Source organism: Topomyia yanbarensis, chromosome 2 (genome assembly GCF_030247195.1).
Source record: "Topomyia yanbarensis strain Yona2022 chromosome 2, ASM3024719v1, whole genome shotgun sequence".
NCBI classification, from domain to species: Eukaryota; Metazoa; Arthropoda; class Insecta; order Diptera; family Culicidae; genus Topomyia; species Topomyia yanbarensis.
The window spans coordinates 401,828,835-401,854,091 of NC_080671.1; positions in this window are offsets into that span (position 1 = coordinate 401,828,835).

Consider the following 25,257-nt stretch of genomic DNA (forward strand, 5'->3'; position numbering starts at 1 on the left):
AATGTTTGCACGAACCATGAGTCTGATGTGTAATTTCAAGCATACGGTTCAGATGCTAGAAGACAGGGGGTTCCCCCACATTATACTAATGTGGCTCCCGGCAATGTTGCAACTGCATGTCTAGTGTATATAAGTAAATTACTTTTTATGAGAATGATCTAACTGAAGACCTGGACTTCCGGACGTGTCCGATGCATGATTGCGTGGAAAAACTAGTTGACTGATTGCAATCACAGGGGCGTTTTTATGTTTGTGTGTTCGTAGGTATAGGTTTGCGTGGACCGCGTTTGTGACCAAGGTTATATTATCCATAAAACCGCAGCCGAAATATGTATATATGTACATATATAATGTTGATATAATGCACACAGGCTTCAAGGATCCTAACGCTTTACATAGTATAGCATAGCACAAAGCATTTAGTGCTATTATAAAGCCAATATTGCGCTCATATAATGCTCTAATAATACCGTGAGTTTATTCGATACGCATCTCTTCTTGAGAATTATATTCGAAATATTAACATACAATCTTGGAATCATAGTAGGTACCTCTGTTTCAGACTTAGCACAGGAAATTTGCGATGGTTAAAGATTAAAATATTCATGGCATATCATTAGAAGAGAGTCAGTTGGAGTTCTCAACACTATTTTAATTTTCCTCCTGTTTGTAAATTATACCGAAAAAGAAAAATGGTTGCAAAACCATGGATAACAACAGTCCATTAGCACAATAACATGATTATTACCGATAACATGTTTGATATTTTAGCAGCTTGGGGTTGTCACTCTCTGCACAGTAATAGCACAATAGTTCGCCTTTTCTGGCATTATATTAGCATTAAATCAAAATAAATGGCTTAACGGCTCTATAATACTGCCCTATGTGCAGATCTGAAGCAGATATTTGGATACATTATAATTTTTTGATGGTTTTTGTCAGCTAAATGAATCACAACAATTTGATTATTTCTATTTACTTATACTCAATTACATTCATTTTTTAATGTATGGTAACAATGATGATAAATCACTCTTTTATAATCATGATTCATTATTTTCTCTAGAATTCATTTTCAGATTTATATACAGGCACATATTACTGCTTGTAATCTTCGTTTGGTAGAGGAGATTTTTTTTCATTTTAATGTAGAATACATTTAAGCTTTCAATATAGGGGTCCCGTTTCAAAATATCGGCTGCGACGCCGAGTCAGATTTTGAACGTTAATAACTTTTATCATACTTAACAGAATGATTTGATTTTTAGGCCAATTTGTTGAAAATATGTTCCTCTATGCTGTATTAAAATTTGAAGTATGTATAACATGCACTAATAACAAAAAATTGCGTTTTGAAAATTTTTTCGAAAGCGACTCGGAAAAGTGAAAATTTTCAGCCCATCCCGCACAGAGCCGTCATTATGGTAGACCAACCGAACAATAAAATAATGAAAAGTTTATATATAGGTCCACTACATGTTTGTTCCTATGATTATTCGCATTGGGTTGCTTGACGAGAGCAGTTGGTGGGGGAAAGACGGCATATTCCTTTGGTTAGGCCATTAGAAGCCGGACGGAAAGGAAAGGCTCATGCACGGCACGAGACCGAGCGAGAAAGCGATAGTATGCACATATTAGCGCGATTATATAAATATCTGTCGGTCGGTTTTTCTCATCATTCGTATTCGTTCAAGCACTAGCAAGCAGCCAGTCCACCGAAGGAAAGCAGTTGGTGATGACGACGGTCGGAAAAAGTGCCCCAGCTACTGGTGACTCATCGCAACCCGATCAGGAACTGTCACCCTGCAAGAATTTCGCCCCAACTAAAGGTCAACAGAGCAACTAATCTGTAGGCTATCGTTCCAGCGTCTGGGTCGTGAGATTGTGCAGGACTGCTAAAATTGAAACTAATTTTAAAAAAATAAAATAGGAGAATTTTTAATATAAACTTCGTTCACCACCAATCGAGCTTATTCCTTTAGCTATAATTGGTTAACATTTTTTTAATAAAAACAATTGATAAATGCATTTTTTCTAGCAATTAGTAATAAATAAATTTAATTTATTATGAGCTTCCTGCAAAGCTACGATGGGACCCTCAAAAGGCTTCTTTTCCGCTGGGTACTCGCCGTAGCTTCTTGTCAAATTTTGTGTTTTGTCGGTCTCGTATTGTTTTTTTGTTCTCAGCGTTTCCGCGATTCGTAACTTTGTTTTGTTGTGCTGACCTTTTTTTTGTACGCTGAGAACTGATGTGTCCACTACCAGGGGGCTCCGTTTGTGAGCTTTTTGGTGTGGGGGTAAGAGGCGGGCTATTTAAAAAAAACTACAAGGGGCAGCCCTATGGGGTTGCACGAGCTGTAGGCGTAGGACTATATTACTTAATGTAAAATATTTATTTTCTTAGTAAATTTATAGTAATAATAAATCAAAAATATATCTTACGTATGGTTCAATCACAACCAATCAACATCGAATATTACATATTGAACCAAACCTTTTTGGTTATCAGGTCATTTCATTGAATCCGATTGAACTTATTTAAGAAGATCTGACTGAAGACAGAAAACTGTGACCGAACTAATATCTGAAACTAAATCTTTATAGCATAAGATTAGCTTGTAAAAACTTTTCAATTGTGTGTGATAAAAAACTCGGATCAGTGAAGAAAAATCAAATTTTAGACAATATAATCACATTTCATGAATAGACCAAGCATTCTAGTTATATTTTGCCATTATTGTAACTTTCCTAAATGCAGTGGTCTTAATCATATGAACAAGATGCGTTTTTGCAACGGTTTTTCAAGTGACAATGTATTCATTCATAAATAGGCTTTGTAGTATGAGTGGAAATGAATAAGGTGAAGAGGAAATGAGTCAATGAAATGATCAAACGTAAATAATAAACTTTCGTTGTGCAATTTAGTAACAAATTAGATCGACCTACCTACACATTCGCCACAAACATTAAGGTTGGACAGAGAAAGCGCAAAAATCGAAAACGAAAAAAGCAGTTTTTTTCCACACCGTGTGTTAGATCTTCATAAAAATCAATCAGCTTGTGTAGAATGTTGTTACAGTACTGCTTTTTTCGTTTTCGATTTTTGTGCTCTCTCTGGTCAACCTTAAACCCAAGCGCACAAAGCAAAATGAATCAACGCTGATGAAAGAGACAACTAATACCACGACACTATGTTAACCGTGTTTGCAAATGGAGCTCGCATGTAGAGGTGTGCGCCACGCCTACGATTGCATGTAAAAATAGTAGGCACATCGGCGCGCCAACGATTTTTACCTGAAATCGGCTACGCGGCGCACACCTCTACTCGCATGCACAAACTATTTTGTGTACTAATAAGTATACATAAAAGTGTGCTGGAAGCGAGCACAACACAAAAGATAGCATAGTGTTTGAACGGCAAGCACAGTCGCATTCCCTGGGTAGCGTACCTCCATAGGCAGTGTAACGGACTTCTAACTCAGCTGCACTGGCTGTGAAAACACACAACGCAGTGACCTGCTTCGTCTGCCGCTCAACAGCATCTGAGCTGCTTTGGCGAAATCCGTCCGTTTAAGTAGTCGATGATGACGTCATTCATAGAAGCGCAGCGCGCTAGGTACACAAATCTGTCGTGCTGGACTAGGGAACCGCTATCTTCTGTGTGTAAATGCGCGATATTTTGACTAGGTTGCTCATTATTTAAATTTTTAATGCAATGATATAAAAAATCTTTGGGTTTATCTATTGGAATCTATTCTTAGAAGTATTTCGGGGCGATATGTGCAAAACATTTGAAAATTTATCGTGAGATGGCTGAATTATATGCGTTTAAAATTGGACCTCTTTTCGTTACATGCCATTTTTGTAGAATTTGCAACGTGCACCCCTATATCGAAAACAAAGACGTAGTCCTACGTCAAAAAAAAAATCATTGACGATATTATAATCTCTCCACTAGGGTACTAATTCGTTTTTTGGAAAAAAAAATCCTGGTGAATAAATATCGCTTTGAAATTAAGGCTTTATGAAAATTCCGCCAATCTAATAATAGTAAACGAGAGAATTTTCACCAATTTTAGTGATTTTAGTAAAATTATTATTGAAATGATTATCATTTAATTTATTTTCAATTTTAATAAAAAAAGTTGCCAGTTTTGAGAAATTTAGTTCATGATAACTGGAATCATAACCAACGTTAAAACGCCCGAAATTATGCTCGTCGACGAAACAAGAGTAACGCATATATTGCGTTACAAACAAATAGTTCATGATATGATGCACATAATTCATGGTGTATTTTCATAACATGAAGAAACACTGTATTCCGAAAATCATGAGTCAGTTTTCTCATTTAGAGGAACGGATTTGTACCCGTGTGCGTTTTATCTCATCGTCGCCTAAGTGTAGTTGGTACATTAAACGTAAGTGTGAGCTTGGCAATTTACACATTGTTTGCTTTTATTAATTTGAAGTGTGTAAAACGAATAGATTTATAGTTTATTCGTTTCGCATCTTCTCTTGAGAATTATATTCGGCATATTTCATTGCATTCAAACACATGCAATATAGCCTAAAGGCAGCAACAGCAGTGCTGGCAAGGCAAGGTTCCTGTGTTTCAGACTTATCACAAGAAATTTGCGATAAAAACGGTTAAAGGTTGAAATGTTCATCCCATATTATTTGAAAAGAGTCTTTTAAAATTCTAAACACTAATGACAGCCCATCAGCGCTTTCTAATAGCACGGTGTCTCTGGTATAACAATATTTAAACAAAAAATCACCAATTTTTTTGTCTAAACATGATCTACCAGAGACACCATGATAGCATATTTATTGCCGATAATAGGCTTTCAAATTTAACAATTTTACATTGGTGCTATATAATGGTATTACTAATGGAGGAAACGGATTGTCAGTCTCTGCGCAGTAATAGCGCAATATTTCTCCTTTTCTGGAATTATATCAGCATTAAATCAACATTTAATCAGAATATAGTGCTTGACGGATCTCTAAGACTGCCCTATATGCAGATCTGAAGCAGACATTTAGCATCGACATAATGTTTATTGGGTCATTCGGTACAGATTAGATGGACACTTTATCAGAGAAAGATAACATTGTAACAATTATAAGAATAATGCGCAGGGCGAAATAATAATTGAAATAAAAGGTTAGAAAGGTAAAAACATACAGCACATTACAAATATACAAAAAGTCATAGTTTTGTACGTGTCGAAAGCAGTTTCGAAAGAAACTTTGCGCTAATCTAAAAATTGAACTATCACAGAAAAAGTATTTCGAAATTTTAAATTTATTTTCATGCACATATTTGGAGCATGAATATAAATGTAAAATTAAATTCCACCACAAATACACACAGCTTATCGATTTTTACTATAATTTTACACGTTGATTGAAAACCATAGTTTGATTAAGCGGGATACAGCGACACAATCTCATTTTCGTACACCGCTATGCGGAACGCTTATATGCATTTTACAAGTAAAACATTAGTTTACGAGACATTTTATTTATGTAGAAATAGTTTAGTAGATAGCATAGGGAAGATGCAATAATTATCTTTGTACTACAAATGCTCATTTTTTCAAAAATAATCATAATTCTAAAGGAAGTCAAATATGCACGCAATCTCATATTCGTACAATACACATATTTTTTCAAAAATCAATTGAAATTTCTATAATAAATACTCAATGTGGTAGCTTCTGTTTGTAACTACAGTTTTCAATCGTAAAATTTCTATCTAATTCTTCTAAATAGTAGTTTCTAAGATCATTCTCATTATAATCCGGATAGTTTTGCACTTTTTATCCAAATGCACCTAATTATTTTTCTAATCAGTTAATAAACGGGGTCCGCAGTGGAGAATCTATAACATTTGAACAATTATAAGTTTACTGTGGACGTTTTTTGCACGCCTTATGCTTTAAGTTCTTCTCCTGATTGATTTTCCAATATCCACCATTTATTAGTGAAAGTACCATTTAACGGAAGCTTTGCTTTAAAATTTATTTTAAGATATTCATATTAAAATACACATTCTGATCCATGATTCCATCATTGAAGACCAAATTTCTAGCACTTCTAGTGGACATATAATATCCCATACAATAACTCCACTGTGCCTGCGCTTAGCTGCTGTTATAAGACTTTTACGTCCAGATTTGAGTTCGATTTTCTTCACTCGAAACAACAGCCATTTGAGTCAAAAATGTTGAATTTGTACTCGTAGACAAAGTTTACAATCTTTCCAACATTCCAATAAAATGTTTCAATGTTGTTTAGTATATAAAAAATCCATTCTTTGTTTTTCTCATTGATGAACAGCTTCTTGCTCAGAACACAAGCATTGTAATTGTCCGTTCTCCATACATTTCGAGCCGTACCAGAGCATACTTATACTTAAATGCTATGATTCTATTTATTTACCATGTATATAAACTTAATTACTCGATTTTCCGAAATTTTTCTAATTAAAAATCGTTTATCCCTCATCGTAAATTTTTTACGGTTCAAGTTTTTCGCAATATCTGCTCTACGTTTTGCCACATCAAAGTTGTTAACGACATGTTAAATAGTTGGACATAATCTTTGAACAATTTCGAAGGTTTCATGAAGTGCTTCATTTTGGTAAGTAATAATTAGTTTCCGTCCCATAATGGCAGTTAGTTTACTTTTTTTAACCATTACGTTAATTTGAGAGAAATTATTAAACTAGTGTAGAGGAAACTGTGCCAATGAACCTTTTTTTTGTAGTCATTAAATCTATTTTTCTAAGTAAAACAAATAAAGAAATAACTTTTTAAAAGTGTACGAATATGAAATTGTGCCATTTTTACACCAAGTAATGATTTTGTATGTGTAGTGTACGGAAACTTGAACATTTTTGATTACAAATGATAAGAAAATGACAGATGATGATTCTACTACCACATTTACAAAACAATACCTATATTAAACAGCGCAAACATTTATGAAACAATATTAAACATATACACTAGAGGTGTACGAATATGAGATTGTGTTACTGTACCAATGTACTTTAATGTATATTTAATCCAATATTGTTGTAAAATAAATGGCATGTACATAATATCCTTCCAGTATGTTCCTTGCAAGTGAAACATCAAGCACTCCAAGCGGCATCTGTGACCTATTCGCTCAACATTTCTCGAGTGTGTTTATAAAGGACTCGGCTAACTCTACTCAGGTGGAATATGGCCTTCAGAATGTCCCTCATGATGTAATTAATGTAGGTAATATTCAATTTACTGACGAAGACATTTTAACTGCCATGAGAAAGCTAAAGTCTTCAACAACAGCGGGACCAGATGGTATTCCTTCCATTATACTGAAAAGATGCGCAAGCGCATTGTGTACGCCTTTAAGGCTAATTTTCAATCAATCACTGTTGCAATCGGCGTTTCCCGTGTGTTGGAAAAAATCAATTATGTTTCCCGTTTTTAAAAAATGTGATAAGCAAAATGTTACGAACTATCGTGACATAACCTCACTCTGCGCTGGATCAAAGTTATTTGAGATATTAGTAGGAAACGTGCTGTTTCGTGAGACCAAAGCATACATATCGAAGGATCAACATGGCTTTTTTTCAGGCAGATCGACAACTACTAATCTAGCCAAATTCACTTCGCTTTGTATTAAAAATATTGAAGTTGGATCTCAGGTCGATACTGTATACACGGATCTCAAGGCTGCATTCGATCGTGTAGATCACTCTCTTCTACTGGCAAAGATAAAGCGGCTGGGCGCTTCGTCAAATTTCACAGGGTGGCTTAAATCATATCTCGTCAATCGTTCTCTATCTGTAAAATTAGCAAATAGCGAGTCATACAGCTTCATTAACTTGTCGGGAGTGCCTCAAGAGAGCAATCTAGGATCGTTGCTTTTTTCGTTGTTCTTCAATGACGTTTGCTATGTTATACCTCCAGGGTGTAAACTTATATACGCTGATGATCTCAAACTATTTCTCATTGTGCGGTCAATAGAAGATTGCGTGGCACTACAGCGACACTTAGATGCTTTTTGTAATTGGTGTAGTCGCAACTTGCTGGCTCTCAGCGTGGCCAAATGTTTCATAATATCTTTTACTCGCAAAAAAAAACCAATACTCTGGAGCTACACCATCTCAGGGGAATCGCTAGAGAGAATGACAGTTATCAGAGATCTCGGAGTACTCCTGGACTCACAACTGACATTCAGAAATCATTACTCTCATGTTATAGCACAGGCAAATAGAAACCTCGGCTTCATTATAAGAATCGCCAAAGAGTTCACTGATCCATATTGTTTACGGGCACTCTATTTCTCACTAGTTCGATTTGTCCTGGAAGCTTCAGCACCCATTTGGTGTCCTTATACGAACATTTGGATCAACCGAATAGAAGTAGTGCAGGCAAGATTCCTCCGTTTTGCTCTTAGAACTCTCCCATGGCGTAACCCAGCAGAGCTACCACCGTACATCGATCGCTGTCGTCTGCTCGATATGGAAACCCTAGCAAAAAGGGGGAACCCATTTAGAGCAGTATTTGTTGGGAAGATATTAACTGGCCAAATAGATGCTCCAGATATTCTCTCACAAATTAATGTCAATGTGCCCCCGAGAAGTCTCAAATCGCATAACTTCTTAAGACTGGAATTTCAGCGCACAGACTACGGTCAGAACGAACCCATCAGGGCGATGTGTAATGTTTTTAATAGTGTTTATGACCATTTTGACTTTTCTGTATCTTGTGATGTTTTCAAAAATAGACTAAGAAGGTTGACTTAGATTTTAAGATTCCATTTTTGCAATATTTGTAATTTTTGTTCTTGCCATACTGTGTACTATGTAATTATGTTTAATTGTAGTGTAAAATCATTGTAATCAACTGTGAAAAATTTGAAAAGATGATGGGTTTTTACGCCCATTTGAGGATTGCTTCTGAAGTATATCCTGAAATGGGCTTTTCCCATTCTAGAAACATTTCATGTAGTATGCTATATTTCACCCTAAGGAGGAAAATTTGGTAAAAACCAAAATTTCTCACTAGGGTGAAAATTTGTTGGTAAAAACCAGTCTTTGTACAGGAGGGCACAAATCCTTATTTCATACTATGTTGCGTTTCGGCTTCGCCTCGTCAGAAACCGACACTAACGTATTGTCGGAATAGATTAGCGCCGGCTTGACGCAAATCCCTTAAAACTAAAACACACTATGTGTTTCAATCAAACGACTGATCAAACGTGATGTCCCGTTTTTCATGTAGACCAACACATAATATAAATAAATATCACACGAACGGAAATGTAAAATCGTATGCTTTTGGATGCTCTAATTGAGTGCATCGAATTCAACTTAATTTTCAATTAAATTCTTGATTCAAGCTTTGCTTGTTTACATTCGTATTGATATACATGTCATTTAAATTTCATTATGTTTTGGTATGTAGAATTAAATAGAATAGTTATTTATAATTCTTTTAGTTAATAGTGACTACGATTCAATAGATTAAATAGTTCTAATATTTCAAATTTCTTCTCTTTCTGCTTACAGGTACGTAACGCCATAAAATGGTCGAATCTATGGACGAGAGGGTCGCATATCTTTACCTTTCGTCGGTTTTTCGCATTCCATTTCCATGTGACGAGTGGCGTTCTCCGAGTACATGCCAAGCGCTACAGATAAGAAATACCGTACAGGATATGAATATATCCCTTAGCACACCAGCGAACCAGAACCGCCGGAAACTCTGAACCCTTCCCCCGACACTTTCCAAATATGCATATATTCCTGTTAGTTTTCAGACTGACTGACTGGCATGCGGTTCGCACACACTGCACAATGCAAGGTAACATCCCCTCCAATTTCCGGCACCGAGGTTCTTTCGGTGCGCAGACGGTTTCCGCAGTTTTTCGCCAAGAGCGCGGGAGTGACTTTTCGCATTTGTTGTACTTATTGTATATGTACGAAAATGGTAAAGGTTTTAAATATTTGATGGTAAATTGAAACTTCCAGCATGTTACTTACTTTCAGGAGCTCGAAAGCGTTACACTCCGGGTGTGGCGCAAAAATAACCCGCCATGTTGGATACGTTTGAAAAGTTGTACCGTACAGAGCCCTTTAATTGGTTGCTGGAAGTTTTGAGCGGTGTTTCGATGTTTTGCAGCGTCTGAATCAAATTTGGATATTTTTTCATGATTTACGACTACACTGGGTAGTGGCTTTTTGATTTCAAAAATAGTTTGAATATTGCTACCCTACTATATTCGTATGTAAGAATTTCCTCTCGACATTACCGTTCTGCTAGAGTATGAATTAGGGTTCGTCGCGGTTGCGGTAATTACCGCAACCGCGCGGTATTTACCGCACCCGCACCGCAAAATCTGCGGTGCGGTAAGACACTTTTTCCCGCAGATGCGGTGCGGGAAAGAGCTTTTACCGCGCGGTTTTACCGCAACCGCACCGCAAAAAAATCATTGATAAAGTGATAATTTTGGTTATTCTAAATTGATAAACGGACTGCTATTACCGAAAAAATCCAGCTGTGTCCGAAATATTTTGACGCTATTATTTTTACGACATATTTTGGACACTAGTTATTTTATACTTCTAAGTAAGACTTTACAAACTAACCATTTCAAATACATAAAATGCAAGATCCAAATAGAGACAAAATTATTATATCATTTAAAAACAATAAATTTGTACTCTTAAATCCAATTTAAAAGTGCATCACTTCTCCTGATTTCTGTTGGAAATCGTTGAATTATGAATCGTTTCCGATATCAATTTTTAAACTGTGAATTTTGATTAATTTAATGAAATTAGAGATAAACTAATTATGCTGGGACTTAAACACAACCCAAAGAATATAATTATCTTCATCAAACCAAACGAATTTGAAGTAATTGGCAGTAAAGAATACAAATGTATTAAATCGTCCAAAATAAGGAGGGGTCCAAATTAAAATGATTATTCTATCATTCGTTCATCAACATCGTATTTCTATCTTCTTTGATTGCTGTGTAAATTCAATGTGAGTCAATGCAGTCAATTTTATTGGACTCTTTCTCAAAAAGTATGCTACATAACTTTTTTTCGCGTACTTCCATTCAAATTTACGATAGTTTTCTACCAAATTAAGTCCTAATATTTTTCAGTTAACCCTCCAGCACTCGCGCGGATGGTTCCCCGAATGAGCAGCAGCTGTTGCTGAAAGAAGATTTCGCTAGAGTTTCGGAAGGTGTTTCACAAAATACAACGGCGCGTGTGCTGGAGGGTTAAGACTATTTTGTAGCTTTTTTGAAACTATTTTTGCCAAATACCACATCGTTTGACTCCCGTCCCCTTTAATTGAAGTTTTGCCATTGGCTCTTTGGGAAAATATTATAGGAAAATTAAATGCTAGAACTTTCTAGAACTAGCCTTTAGAAAATTACACTTCATATATTTTTAAAGGGAAATCTTAGTTTCTGAATGAAAATACATATGTTTCTTGAAAAATTCGGAAGTTAGAGTTTTGGGATATTTTGTCCATAAAACCCCCTATTTTTAATAACATTTCTGCTGTATGTTACAAATCATACATTTTTAGCAGTTTTTCTAATGTTCAATAATTCTGTACCGGTTGAGACCGGACTCCTGATTAGATGTAATGTATAGAGCAATTTTTTTCGTCAAATATGGCGTCGTTCTTATTGATGAAATACAATATTTTTATTTCACTGTATTGGAATATATGCGCTACTATATATAAGTACTGGTATTTCGACTTTAAATTTTTTGTTGTTGAAATTCCTTTAAGAATGAAGGGTGGTTTTACTACGTAAATGCGAAAATCATCCATTTCATTTTCATATGTCAAACACATTGAAAATATGACAATTTAAAGAAAAAAATACTTCATTTCTTATTACATTTTCATTACATTTTTTCACTTAACTGAAGGGTTAGTAAAATTAAAGTTTTCCTATTACTGCAGTACAACGTTTTTGAATGTATAATGCTTGCATTTTAAATGTACGGAGTTTTATTAATAGAAAATGAAAAAGTTGATTTTTTCTTAAACATTACATTCTGAGGAGTCTCTTACAGTTAAATTTCATGTAAATAAGAATAACATTTTATTATATATGGTTATACAAATGAACAATTTTTCAACACAATTTTTAAAAATATAAAAATTTACCGCATTTACCGCAGTACCGCGCGGTGCGGTGCGGTAAATAAAGTGCGGTTGCGGTAAGCGGTGCGGTTTTGATATTTTTTTGCGGTTGCGGTGCGGACAATCCATTTACCGCCCACATCCGCACCGCGACGAACCCTAGTAATGAATAAAAGATCGTCTACCGCTTTTCGCAACATCTGAGCTAAATATAGTTAAAGAAAATGGCGATTCATTTAAGATTAATATATTAGAGCTTAACTAGTATGCGCCACAGTCGCAAAGGAAGAAGTTTATTTATCTGTGCTGCAAAAAATCTGCACCTGAACTGTGAAAGATCTGCACCAAGAACAAATTAAAACACATTCCCTTCCAAGATAAATCTGTACATACATGTGGCAACATCGGTGCCAGGATGTAACGCGGGCAGCAAAAGGTAGCAAACTTGTTTTACGTTTGAGAAGAAAACTTTCCGAACCGCCATTTCCCAAGTTGTAGCCATTTTTCGTACAAGCTGTTATGTGTACCGATGGAACGCGATGAAATAGTGTAGCCTTTCCATCTCTCAAGAGCTGCAAATTGATGAAACCCAGCACACCCCGAAAAAGGTTGGCAGTTGTGCAATGCCCAGAACCGGGCTGGCTGAGTCTGGGAATCATCACCGTCAATCAATTGTTATACAACAAAATTGCTTTTGAGGTGTCGAGGCGTTGCACAAAGCACCTGTAACGGCCGGAGGTAGCAGAGTTCAATTACAATTCTTACCCTGAACCCTCATTGCGGACCTGGCACCGAAAGCAACTTCCCATCTTGATGGAATGCAATTATTTGTTGCTTGGTTGTAGCAGAGTAAACTTTTCATTTTTGATAGCACCTGCATCTTATGGCAGCTTAACTGCCTGCGGATCCGAGAACTGGTGCAAAACCGGCTGATAGGAAAGTTTTTTTTGCTCCATCGAAAGGAGTTATGAGCGTACTTTTAGGTCAGGATGAGAGAAGACCGTGTGCAAGTTATGGCTTTTGCAAATGATGCAAGTTGTGGGTGCTCTCGGGTTAGGTTACACCGAGTCCTCCGTTGGTGATGTGATCTGGCTAAATTCCTTTCACCTAATATAACGTCCACAGAGAAGGTAATTGTGAAAAATCACCAAATAAGAGGGAAAAAGTGTGATGTTTCTCTTCTGGTCCCAGGTCCGATGCATTGGCTTAGCAAGCAGAAAGTAAAACAAAGTTCTCCATCAGTCCAGGACGTGTATGTAGGTCAGTATGTTTCCATTCCTTGAGGACGTCCCTGCGGGAGTCGGGTTTTCTGCGTCCATCTTTTTCCTTTGCTGTGTTGGATAGGTTCTAGGTAACGTACCCGAAGCAGGCAATGGATTGTGGGATGGAGTCGAACTAAATAAAACCAAAGCGAAGATATAGAGTCGAGCTGTAATAAAATAAAAAATAACACACGAAGACTCAGATGTACAATTTGATCGTTGCATCGACGTTGAGTTTGCCTCCTGTGCCCTCCCCCGGGAGAGGAAGGATCGCTTGGTTAGGGCGGGAAAACGAGCATAAAACACATAAACCCATAGCTGTGGGTAAAGCGTAGTCGAGTAGTGCAGTGGTCTGGTGCCGTGGGAGAGTCTAAATAAGTAATGTTGCTGTGAGATTAAATCGAAAGCTATTCCCTCGTGCGCTTATCGAAGCAATACGAGATGGGAGCGAATGGGAAAAGCGATAGTACCTATCGAATGGTGGATGGCAGGAATCAACCCAGGAGTATCCCGGGTCGTGAAAAAGTGTTCAATATTGACAAACCAATTGGAACGGAACGGCGCACGGGTGGGTGGGTTGTGAAGCATCCTGCAAGGACTCTTTCTCGGCAGGCGCTCTTGAAATTGAGTTTGCTTGAATTGTGATGTAGAGCAGTTTCAAGATTTTTGCATTTGCTGGCTTCGCCTTCTTCTTCTTCCGTTCTGGTGCGCGCGGTAGGGAATTAAATTCAGACGGAATCAGTTTAACGATATAATCATAACAGTAGTGTTTTTGGGATTGAATCGAAAATGATCCCCTTCCCTGATCTGTTTTGGCATTTAAGCGATTTAGGATAAAATTCAAAATAGATCCAACACCGAATAGAGTTAGATTTTATACCACCGAACGGAATTTTCGATTACCATTTGCCTCAAGCTTAGCTGGAATGTTTTTATGTTGCTTGAAATTTAAAGACTTTGCGTTTATAGGGGCTCAGGCTAATTTGTGAAAACTTGCTTCTATTTTTTGCGAGTGCGATTTTTGAAAACTTGGTTGATTTTGAAATAAAAAAAGAGAGTTTTTGAGTTCTCCAGGCTCTTGAACCTAAAGATTGACTTTTGACATATAGATTATTATATTTTTCTGTTCTCAGATTGTAACCTTCACTTAAATAAACGCAATCACTTGGTTTTTTTTTCTTTCCGGAATCTTTCACTTTTCTCACAACTCTCATTGATCTCAGATAAATAGTGACGACTCTAATTATGGGCTGAAGTGAATTAAGAGCATGATTTTGTGATGTAATTTCCATTAAATACGACGCTTGGAGGAATTTCTTCCCCGGAACTGCCATCTTTTACCGAGTGTCAGTTCTGTGCACAGGTTGCACACTATGGAAACAAGTATGCGTAAGTGAACGGCAACGAAAACATAAATAAAGCGAAAAATCGAAAATCGAAACGAAGAATCGAAAACTCAAAATCGAATAAAAAAACTATGAAACGAAAATAAAAACAAATATACGAAACATCGAAAACGAAGAAGCAAAAATGAAAAAATGGAAAAAAAAAAACAAAACGGTGCAAAAACTAAAAAAACCAAAATAACGAGAAAACGAAAAAAAACCCAACAAACGAAGACGATAAAACTAAACACAAAGTAACAAAGAAAGTAAAAGAAACGACAAAACGAAAGTACAAAAATACGAGGAACAAACATGAACGATAATTGAAAAAATTAAGAATTAACAAAAAACGAAAAAACAGAAAAAATGTACAAAAAATAACGAAAAAACGAAACCCTCAAAACGAAAAAAAAAAGCGTAAACGAAAAATCGAAATAGAAAAACGACAAAAAAATGCAAAAAACCCAAAGTACCCAAAACCGAAACAAAGATTTAAAAATAAAAAATCGAAAATGAAAAGTCAAAAACAAAAAAACGGAAACTAAACTCGAAAACGAACGTCAAAATTCGAAAATGTAAACTCAAAAACAAAGAATCAAAATAAAAAGCATAAAAAAAGGAAAAAAATTAAAACCGAAAAAAACCAAATCGCAAATGAGGAAAACAATTAAAACGAGGAAACGAAAAATACAAAACAATGCAAAAAAGCGAAAGAAAAAGAAAAACGAAAATGACGAAGCCAAAAACGAAAAAAAAGGCAAATGAAACAAATAAACCAAAATACAAAAAAAACGAAAAGCACATAAAAACAAAAAATAAAGGAATAAAAAATAAAAACGAATTAAGCGAAGAGACGGAAAAATAAATTCAAAAAGTAGCAAAAAAGAAATCAGAGAGAAACGATAACGAAAATAGGGGTTGAAATCAACAACGTAAACGAAAAATTGAAATTGAAACGAAACGAAAAGATTTATGAAGCAAAAACGAATGAACGAACAAAACGAAAAATGGAAATGCAAAATTGAAAAAGAAAAATCGAAAATGAAACAACGAAGATATTAACATAAAATATCGAAAATAGAAAAATGCAGCAAACAAAAAAGAAGAAACGAAACAAAAAGAAAAACAAGGAACAAAAAAATTAAAAAACAAATAAACGATAAAGCAGAAAAAACCATAATGTGAAAAAATATAAAGCAAAAAAAAAAAAATGGAAAAACCAAAAACAGAAAAAGAAAAAAAAACGAAAAAACAAAAGTACGAGGAACAACAAATAAACCAAATTAGAAGAAATTGAGAAATAACAAATAAACGAAACAAGTGTAAAAACGAAAACCAAAAAATAAATCACAAAAAAACGAAACCCTGAAAATGAAACAACAACGAAAGCGAAAAATCGAAATAGAAAAACGAAAAAGCAAAATATGCGGAAAACCCAAAGTACGACAAAACCAAAATGAAAATTTGAAAATGAAAAATCGACAATGCAAAGTCGAAAACAAAAAAAAACGAAGAATCAAAACAAAAAGCAGAAGTAAGAAAAAACAATGAAAAAGCTAAAAACCGAAAAAACCATATCGAAATTGAAGAAAACAAATGAAACGATGAAACGAAAAAAAAGCGAAAAAAAAAGAAAAACGAAAACAACGAAGCCAAAAACGAAAAGACAAAAAAAAAGAAAAATGGAACAAACTATTCGCTTTATTTACACTAAAATAAAAAATAAAGCGAATAACAAATACAAAAATAAGCAAAACAGTCAGAAGAAATGAAAACTGTATTCGGAAATATATAAAAAAATTAAACGGTGAATAGAAAAAACACCAAAAAAAAAAACGATAAAGCGAAAAAAACAAAAAAAAAAGAACCAGAGAACGAAAAACAATAAACAAGAAAAACCTAAGACGACGCTACAAAAAACTACGAAACGAAGCAAGGAAAGTGGATTAAGAAGGTATAGAAGATTGAAAATCGAAGATCAAATGAAAAAAAGGAAAACAAAACAAAAACCGAAGAAAAAACAAAACAGGGAAAAAATTAAGAAACAAAAATTCCAAAAAACGAGAAGACAACAAACGAAAATAAAAGAAAAACGATAGACAGAATAACATAAATCAAAAAAGAAAAATGAAAAAGAGAAAAGGCAAAAGAATTCTAAACAGCAAAATGGAAGCAAAAACAAAGTAAGAAACGAAAAAACAGAACTGGTGAAAACAATGAAAAACATCCAAGAAAACCAAGAAACCGCGCGAAAAAAAATTAGAAAAAAAACAAATAAATCGAAGAATAACCAAAAAAACGAAAAGGTGAGCAAACGAAAAGAAAAAAGTTACAAACAGAAACGAAAGAACAAAAATTGAAAAATATGAGAAAAAATAACAAAGAGACTAAAAGCGAATGAATCAAAACATTAAAAAAGAAGAACGAAAAAGAAACTAAAACCGAAGAAACAAGAAAACCGAAATACGAAAAACTAAAAACAATGAAAAGTGAAAACAGCGAAAAAAACTTAAACTCAAAATAACACAACAACGATAAAAGCAAAAAAGACAATGAAACGAAAAAACGATTTTTGGACAAAGCAGAAAATAGACAAAAACCGTGCAAACGACCAAACAAACAAACAATGAAAAAACGAAAAAAAAAATTACAAACATAAAAAATCGAAAAAAACGAAATAATAAAAAAACTACGGCAACACAAAAAAGGGAAAAGGTAAAAAAGAAAAAAACGAACGGACGAAAATCAAAGAAATAACAAAAAAAATCAGAAATCCTAAAAATACCAAAAAAAAAAAACGACAAAAAACGAAAAAAGAAAACAGAAACGAAAACGGGTAACCAAAACAAAAATGGAAACGCATAACCGAAAATTAGAAATTGGAAACGAGCAATTGAAAATTAAGAATCAGAAACGAAGAATCATAAACAAAAAAGGGGGAAAATGAAAAATTGTAGAGGCGAAAGAACTGACAAATCGCAACAAAAATTCGAAAATTACAAATTAGAAAATGAGAAATCGAAAACGACGAATTAAAAACGAAAATCGAAAGCAAAAAATCCAAAATGACAAGTTGAAAACGAGAAACAAATACAAGAAAAGGGAAATGCAATAAAAATAAACAAAAACGATGAAACGAAAAATGATTCAACAGAAAATGAAAAAAACAAAACCACCAAAAATTGAAAACCGAAACCGAAGAAAAAAGATAAAAATGAAAAGAAACGTAGAAAAATCTAAAACAAATTTAAAACGAAAAGTAAACATACAGAAAAGCGAAAAATGGAAGAGAAATCAGAAAATAGAAGAACCAAGAAAAATATAAAAGAGTAGGATAAGAAATAAGGAGACAAGAAATCGATAAAAGAACGAAAGTAAAAAAAAACTGAAAAGAAAAATCAAAAAAATTGAAAACCTAGAAAACGATTATAAACTATAAAAACAAAAAAATACCGAAAAAAAACAATCAGCAAAAAAGCGGTTATATAAAACTGGGGCAAAACGATGAAACGAGAGAACAACAAAAAAATTGAAAAGCAATACAAAAATTAATGAGGAAGCAAAAAAATGAGGAAACGAAAATCAAAAAAAGCAAAATAATGTAAAAGGAAAGTATAGAAAAATTAAAACAATAAAACCAAACAAACAAAAAACGTAACCAAAGCACAAAAAAAAATTAAAAAAAGAAATATGACGAAAAAAACAGAAACGAAAATACGAAAAAACAGAAACGAAAAGCGAAAAGCACGAAAAATGATTCAACAGACTATGAAAAACAGAAACACAAAAATGAAAACCAGAAACCAAAAGAAACTAAGAATAATCTAAAACAAATTAAAAACGAAAGGAAAACATACGAAAGCAAAAACCGAAGGAGAAAACAAAAAAAACAATAATACAAAAATCCAGGAAAAAACCAAAAAAGTAGAACGAAAATGAAGAAAACAAGAAAATGAAAAAAGAACGAAAGTACAAAAAACAGAAAAACCAAATAAGAAAAGCAACAAATTTAAAACCTGGAAAACGATAAAAAAACAAAAAAAGCAAAAAAATACCGAAAAATTACAAACCACAAAAAACGGCAATAACAAAAAATGGGATAAAACGATAAAACTAGAGAGCAACAAAAAATAAACTGAAAAAGTAATATGGAAATTAACGAGGAAGCAAAAAAAAATGAGGAAATTAAAAGCAAAAAAAAAGTTAAACGATAGAATTGGAAAACAAAAACTATAAAAACAAACAAGCCAAAAAAATGTAACAACGAAATATCCAAAACAAAAGAAATATGGCGAAAAAAACAGAAACAAAAAGCGAAAAAATGAAAACCGAACAAATAATAAAAACAAATAATTAAGAAAACAAAGAAACGAAAAACAAAAAAAAACGGAACAAACTAACAAAGGAAAAATCAAAAACACGGAAAAACAAAGAATAGAAAATATTACAAAAAACAGGAGATCGGTAAAACGAAAAACAAACAACGAAAACAATGAGGAACAAAATAAATACGACAAATCGAAACAATAAGGAAATGGAAAAACAAAATATCCAAAAATACGGGAGAACCAAAAACGAAAATAAACGGGAAGACCAAAATATAAAATCAAAGAGACGAAAAAACAAGAGAAAAGACGAAAAACAAAACAAAAGGATAAAAACGAAACAAATAATAAAAACTCGAAACAACAGAAAAAGCTAATAAAAAACGAAAAAAACAAAACAAAAAATGATTAAGCAAGAAAACGATAAAATCAATAAAACGAATAAACTTAAAAGCAAGAATAACGGTAAAACAAAATTACGAGCTACCCAAATACGAGGAAACAGAGAGAAAAAAAGAAATAAAAACAGCAAACCGAAAACTAGAACGAAAACAAAAATTAGAACGAGAAAGAGAACGAGAATTACAGTGCTGTTCGAAATAATAGCAGCGCAAGCGTTTTTTCTTGGGGTATGGTGATTTGGTTTTGAATATGTTTTTCCTGTTCGCATCGTGTATAGTGATAAAAATTCAGTTCCTGGTGGTCGTCTAACCTATTGACGCCCACCTCTCGATTTTGATAATACCACTTTACTACCATCAGCTCACTAAATGGTACGCCACTTTTCGACGGTCCACTTGGCGCGAAATTCGACAAAGTTCAGACGATGGTGAAGGTGCCGTATTGTGAGTAGTGGTACTTTTCTCTGTCTTCCTGCTTGAATTTTTTTCTTAATCAATCGTTTTCTACTCGTTGACGTTGCAATAGAATGTTCCAGGTCTTTCTAGAATTCTCTCGAAGACATAAACCAATATTATTTTGCCATCCGACTCATCAGTTTGTTAAGTTTGAGCGGATGTTGTTCGCTATCTACCGCTAGTTTCACGATTTGTTTGTCCAGTGCAATGCATTGTGTATCTTTGTGGCAGAACACTGTAAAAGTTCCTGAACTTCACGGTATGTTTTGCCATTAGCATTCAACCGTTTGATGAGATTTCGCTCCTCGACTGTACAGTGCCTCGAACGACCCATTCTCGTGTAATACTACAATATGCAAACTTATAATTTCGCGGGTTAATTGTAAGCGTAGGAATACTATTCCGAACAAAATAGGTTGACTAAACTGAAAATCTTGGGAACTTTAGCGATTTGAAAACCTTTTGTGGTAGCGCTGCTATTTTTACGAAAAGCTTTATATCGACTTTCTTCCGAAATGACAGCTGTATTTCGTGAACAATAAGCCAATGATTCCAAATGGTGGCGTGTTTTGCTCTTCGTACTATAGGTCGCTTACAAAAACATATAATGTTATTGGAGAATAGAATGTATGGGAGTATTTTAAATTAAACTTGAAAAATGAAAACCAAAAACAGCAAACAGAAAACCGGAAACCGAAAACAGGAAACTGATACCTGAAGCAAAAATCCGAGAACTGAGAACAGGAAAATATAAAAACCGAATACTTAAATGTAGGAACCGAAAGCCGAAACCCGAAAATCAAAAACGGAAAACCGAAAACAGAATGAGTAGTGCTGTCCAGCAAGCAATACTACATTACACTCATATATAATAATATTTGATAATAATTTAAATTTGACGATATAATCGATTAAATATGATATGGACAATTTTAGATAAATTCGCTCATACTTTTCACCTTCGGAGGTATACAAAATATCAATTCAAATCATTTCTTATTTGCATTGTAATTGTCCTATGGTTTTGATTATTGATGGGGTGGCCTACTTTACAAGTTCCGAAAAATCGAGTTCAATAGATAACCTATTTAAGAATTCCGAAAATGTAGAGCGGAAAGGATAGGTGCGTTATATAGATAAGCGAGCGCACTGAAAACGTGGTCATGGGGCATGCCACTCACTGGGCCACTTGGGTTTTACGTGTTTTCTTAACATTTCACTTTTAAGATTCTTTCGACATGGCCCGACAGATAACAAAAAAAGTAATGACCGATTGGAAAAAAGCCAGGTCTGTTTTGTTCAGAACTCAACTCTTTCCTAAATGAATTTATAATATTGCTAAAGACCGATTTCAAATACTTTTTATAGCGTAATAAACTCAAAATTTCATCCCACAAATGCCCCGTTTCTAGAAAACTTTGAAAAAAAATATGAGATTTCTTGGCATTTAGGTTCAAATAGAATTGAAAGTCTTTGTAGTTTCATTGTTTTCAACAAAAATTATCAACTTAGTACTGCAGTTACAAGTTGCTTCACTAAATAACTCCGAACAACTTCAACCATTTGAAAATTGATAGTTGAACTTTTTAAATATGTGTAGAAATCACCTAAATTTTCAATAAGCTAGAACTAGTCTTTCCCATTAAAAAAAAAACGCGATGGAATGGCTTCATTCTGCCATCTACCTTCCAAAACGCTGGCGTAAAACCTTCTAATCTGTCTCCAGTATATACTTTGGTGTTAATGGGCATAATATGGAGAGAATTAATGAGCAAGCCAAAAAGCTACGGTTTTTAACGGAAGAAAACGTAATCAGAGAGAGGGTTGCATTTATACATAGGGCCATTTGAATAAGTCTGATGGATATGTCACATATTTTTCCTCACTCCAAAGGTGTAACATTAATCGATGTTTTCTTTACTCCAATCCACCACTATCATCCATTTGCCTTGAAACTCATTCGCATCATGTTTCGTGAATCCTTTGTGTAGATAACCGGAGCGAAGCCATTGTGCAACCACGTGACCGACAAGTGTCTCACAAACTATCATTATCGTTCACAAGTTTTGTCCGACATTTACAGAAACAAATTTAATTAACGTATTAATAACAGCACATCTCGGTGAACGTGCTTCGAGAGCGTCATAATAATCATATCAATCCACAGGATAAACCTCTCTTTTAGCTTCGTTCCTGTACCTACCTGCTATTTACCTACTTTGCTCCCCTATTCAGCAATGTTCACATCGGCATTGGCTAACCAACCAACCAACCAAACAACCAACGCCCAAGTAGCCATTATAGCATCCGTGGCTGCCAAACATAGATATCAACTATCACACATACACACATACGAGCGCACGTACACGATCTACTGTTTGTTCGTGATTACGGTGAAAAGCTTTCCACCAGCTGGACAGAGGTAAGCTTTTCGCAGTACGGCCAACAGGTAATCAACCAGCTGTTACAACAAACTGGAAATGTTGGAAAATGAGCATTATTAGGCTAGGAAGTTTAAGCTGCTGCTGCTGCTGCAGTAGTAGAACAATGCTACGTTTCGTAGTGGTGGCGGGTTGGTGCCTAGTTTTCGTTCCTATTGTTTATGAGAACACCTGTTGTGGACAGATGGAACGAGAGTTACTGCCACTACCAGAAACAGTTGAACGATGGAAATCTAGAACATGTTATCTGGAGGTTCTAGATTTGTTTTCGTACATCGACAGGGTTTGGTTGATATTGAGTTTTTATCAATCCTCCTAAAATGAAAAGGAATTTTAAATTCTCGAACTAATTTAACTATAGAAGCTTGCTGTCATCAATTGAGATACAAACTTTATAGAATACACCACAACTCTATATAATCTTAGTAATTCATGAATTTTATTTCGACTTCGTCTCATCCGTATCTGGCTTTGACTTAGTACCGGACAGAAGTTTCACGGACAGTTGTGCACAAATTCTCTGCGATTAATGTGTTCTGAGATATTTAGGTTTCAATTATTGGTGATAGTGATATAATATTGTGATGTTTATTTGATTACAAGATTGTTTTACTTCAATTTGGGAAGCATTATAGTTATGGCACATAACGCAAATTGCACGGATAAGGAAGACGTAAGGTTCTTCCTAAAATGTCGTTTTATTCAAACCGGAATAAAAGGTTGCGCACTTGCGAAAGCACTCGTGTATATAAAAGATAGAGGTTCTCTTGGGTCGATTTCGACTAGTTGATTTTTCCCATCTGTTCTCCGTGATTTCTGATCATCATTTTATTCCGTAGCAAACAAAAAACAGAACGAGAGACTGTCACATGCTGAAGACATGAAATCGAAACGTTTATCCCAACTTATTGACTTATAAATTCGACCAGTCACAACATTTTAGTCGCTCTTCGTGGTAGTCTGTTAACCATTGTACACATTTAACAGGCCAACGAGGGTACCAGGGAACCCACAAAATGAAATGCTTATAACTTTGGCTTTCTTTGACCGATTTGGACACTTTTTCATGTTTTGGATTCAGGAGCTCGTACACTTTTTGATTTCGATGAATGCATCTGGTCCTTGGTAATTCGGCTTTTCCGGAGTAATACTAAATGTAAATTTTAATTATGTCCTAGCGATATGAGTATCAACACTCTTCAAATTGTCTCGTAAGTATGTTCATTCCGGGGTCGAATCATTGAATGGATTCAAAACTATAAGATACAGCCTATTGAAGCAATTCCAAGAATTTTTCATTGAAATTCACAAATAGCACTGGAACATGCTTCCAGCAATCCGGATTCCCGGAAAACGAACAAAGTCACACGATTCATTTTTACCAAATCTAAAAGTGAATGTGTTTCTGAATCTAAAACAACCAAAAGTGTCGAAATCGGTTGTGAATTGCCTTAGTTATTGGCATTTCAGTTTTGTGGGTACCCGGGTACCCTCTTCGGATTGTTACGTAGTTGAAAAATTCAGGAGCCCCTCCTCACTCTCCCTTACTATGTCAACAAAATTATTAACCCAAAAGCTTGACTTAGTAAAGTTCTAAGATGTCACAAAGTTTCAATCTCCAGCTATGGATACTTACTTGATGGGCAATAATTCGCTTCGTTGAATCTACGACGAGTGAAGAATTCTCCTCCACTGGACCCGGTCCTGGGCCAATCTCTTCCAGTCACCCTGGACATTGAGGGCTTTTAGGTCCTGTTCCACTGCAAACAGCCATCGTGTACGCGGCCTGCCACGGAGTCGTCGGCCTCTTCCCGGTTCTCTACTGAATATTATCTTCGCCTGTCGTTCTTCCGGCATTCGTGCCTCATGACCAGCCCACCGTAGCCTGCCGTTTTTTATTAGCTTGACAATATCCACTCCTTTATATACTTGGTATAACTCGCGATTCATGCGACGCCGCCAGATGCCATTTTCTTCTTTACCGTCGCGTATTGTTCGCAGCACCTTACGTTCGAAGACACCGAACGCTCTACGATCAACTTCCTTTAACGTCCACGTTTCATGGCCGTACAAGGCCACCGGGACTATCAATGTCTTGTACAACGCGAATTTTGTCTTCGTCTGCACACTACAGGACTTCAGCTGGCTACGAAGCCGGTAAAAAGCTCTAGACGTCTGCAAGACGCCTTTTCACATCGCAAGACGCCTTTTCACATCGCGGGTAACATCATTATCGCACGTCGCTAGAGTTCCAAGGTACACAAATTCTTCCACTATTTCATCACCACCTAACACCACTTTACCACCAACATCACTATTGGACCCACGTATTCTTCCAGCTATCATGTACTTCGTCTTGCTTGGTGTTGATTGTGAGACCAATTCTTACTTTCTCCCTTTTAAAAGGCTCGACTGCCTCTTCCACGGCTCGGCGGTCGATTCCAATGATATCAATATCGTCCGCAAATCCTAGGAGCATATGTGACCGAATGATGATGGTACCGTTCCTTTGCACGCCTGCTCTTCTAATGGCACCTTCAAGAGGTTGTTGTTGATGTTGAACAGCAAGTTTGACAGCGCATCACCCTGCTTCAATCCGTCTAAGATTACGAAGGACGTCGAAATCTCATCCGCAACCCGAACACTTGATTTCGATCCATCCAGCGTTGCACGAATCAGCCTAATCAGTTTCGTCGGAAAACCATGTTCTACCATTATCTGCCATAACTCGTTTCTTTTCACTGAATCGTACGCCGCTTTGAAATCGATAAACAGATGGTGTGTCTGCAAGCTGTATTCCCG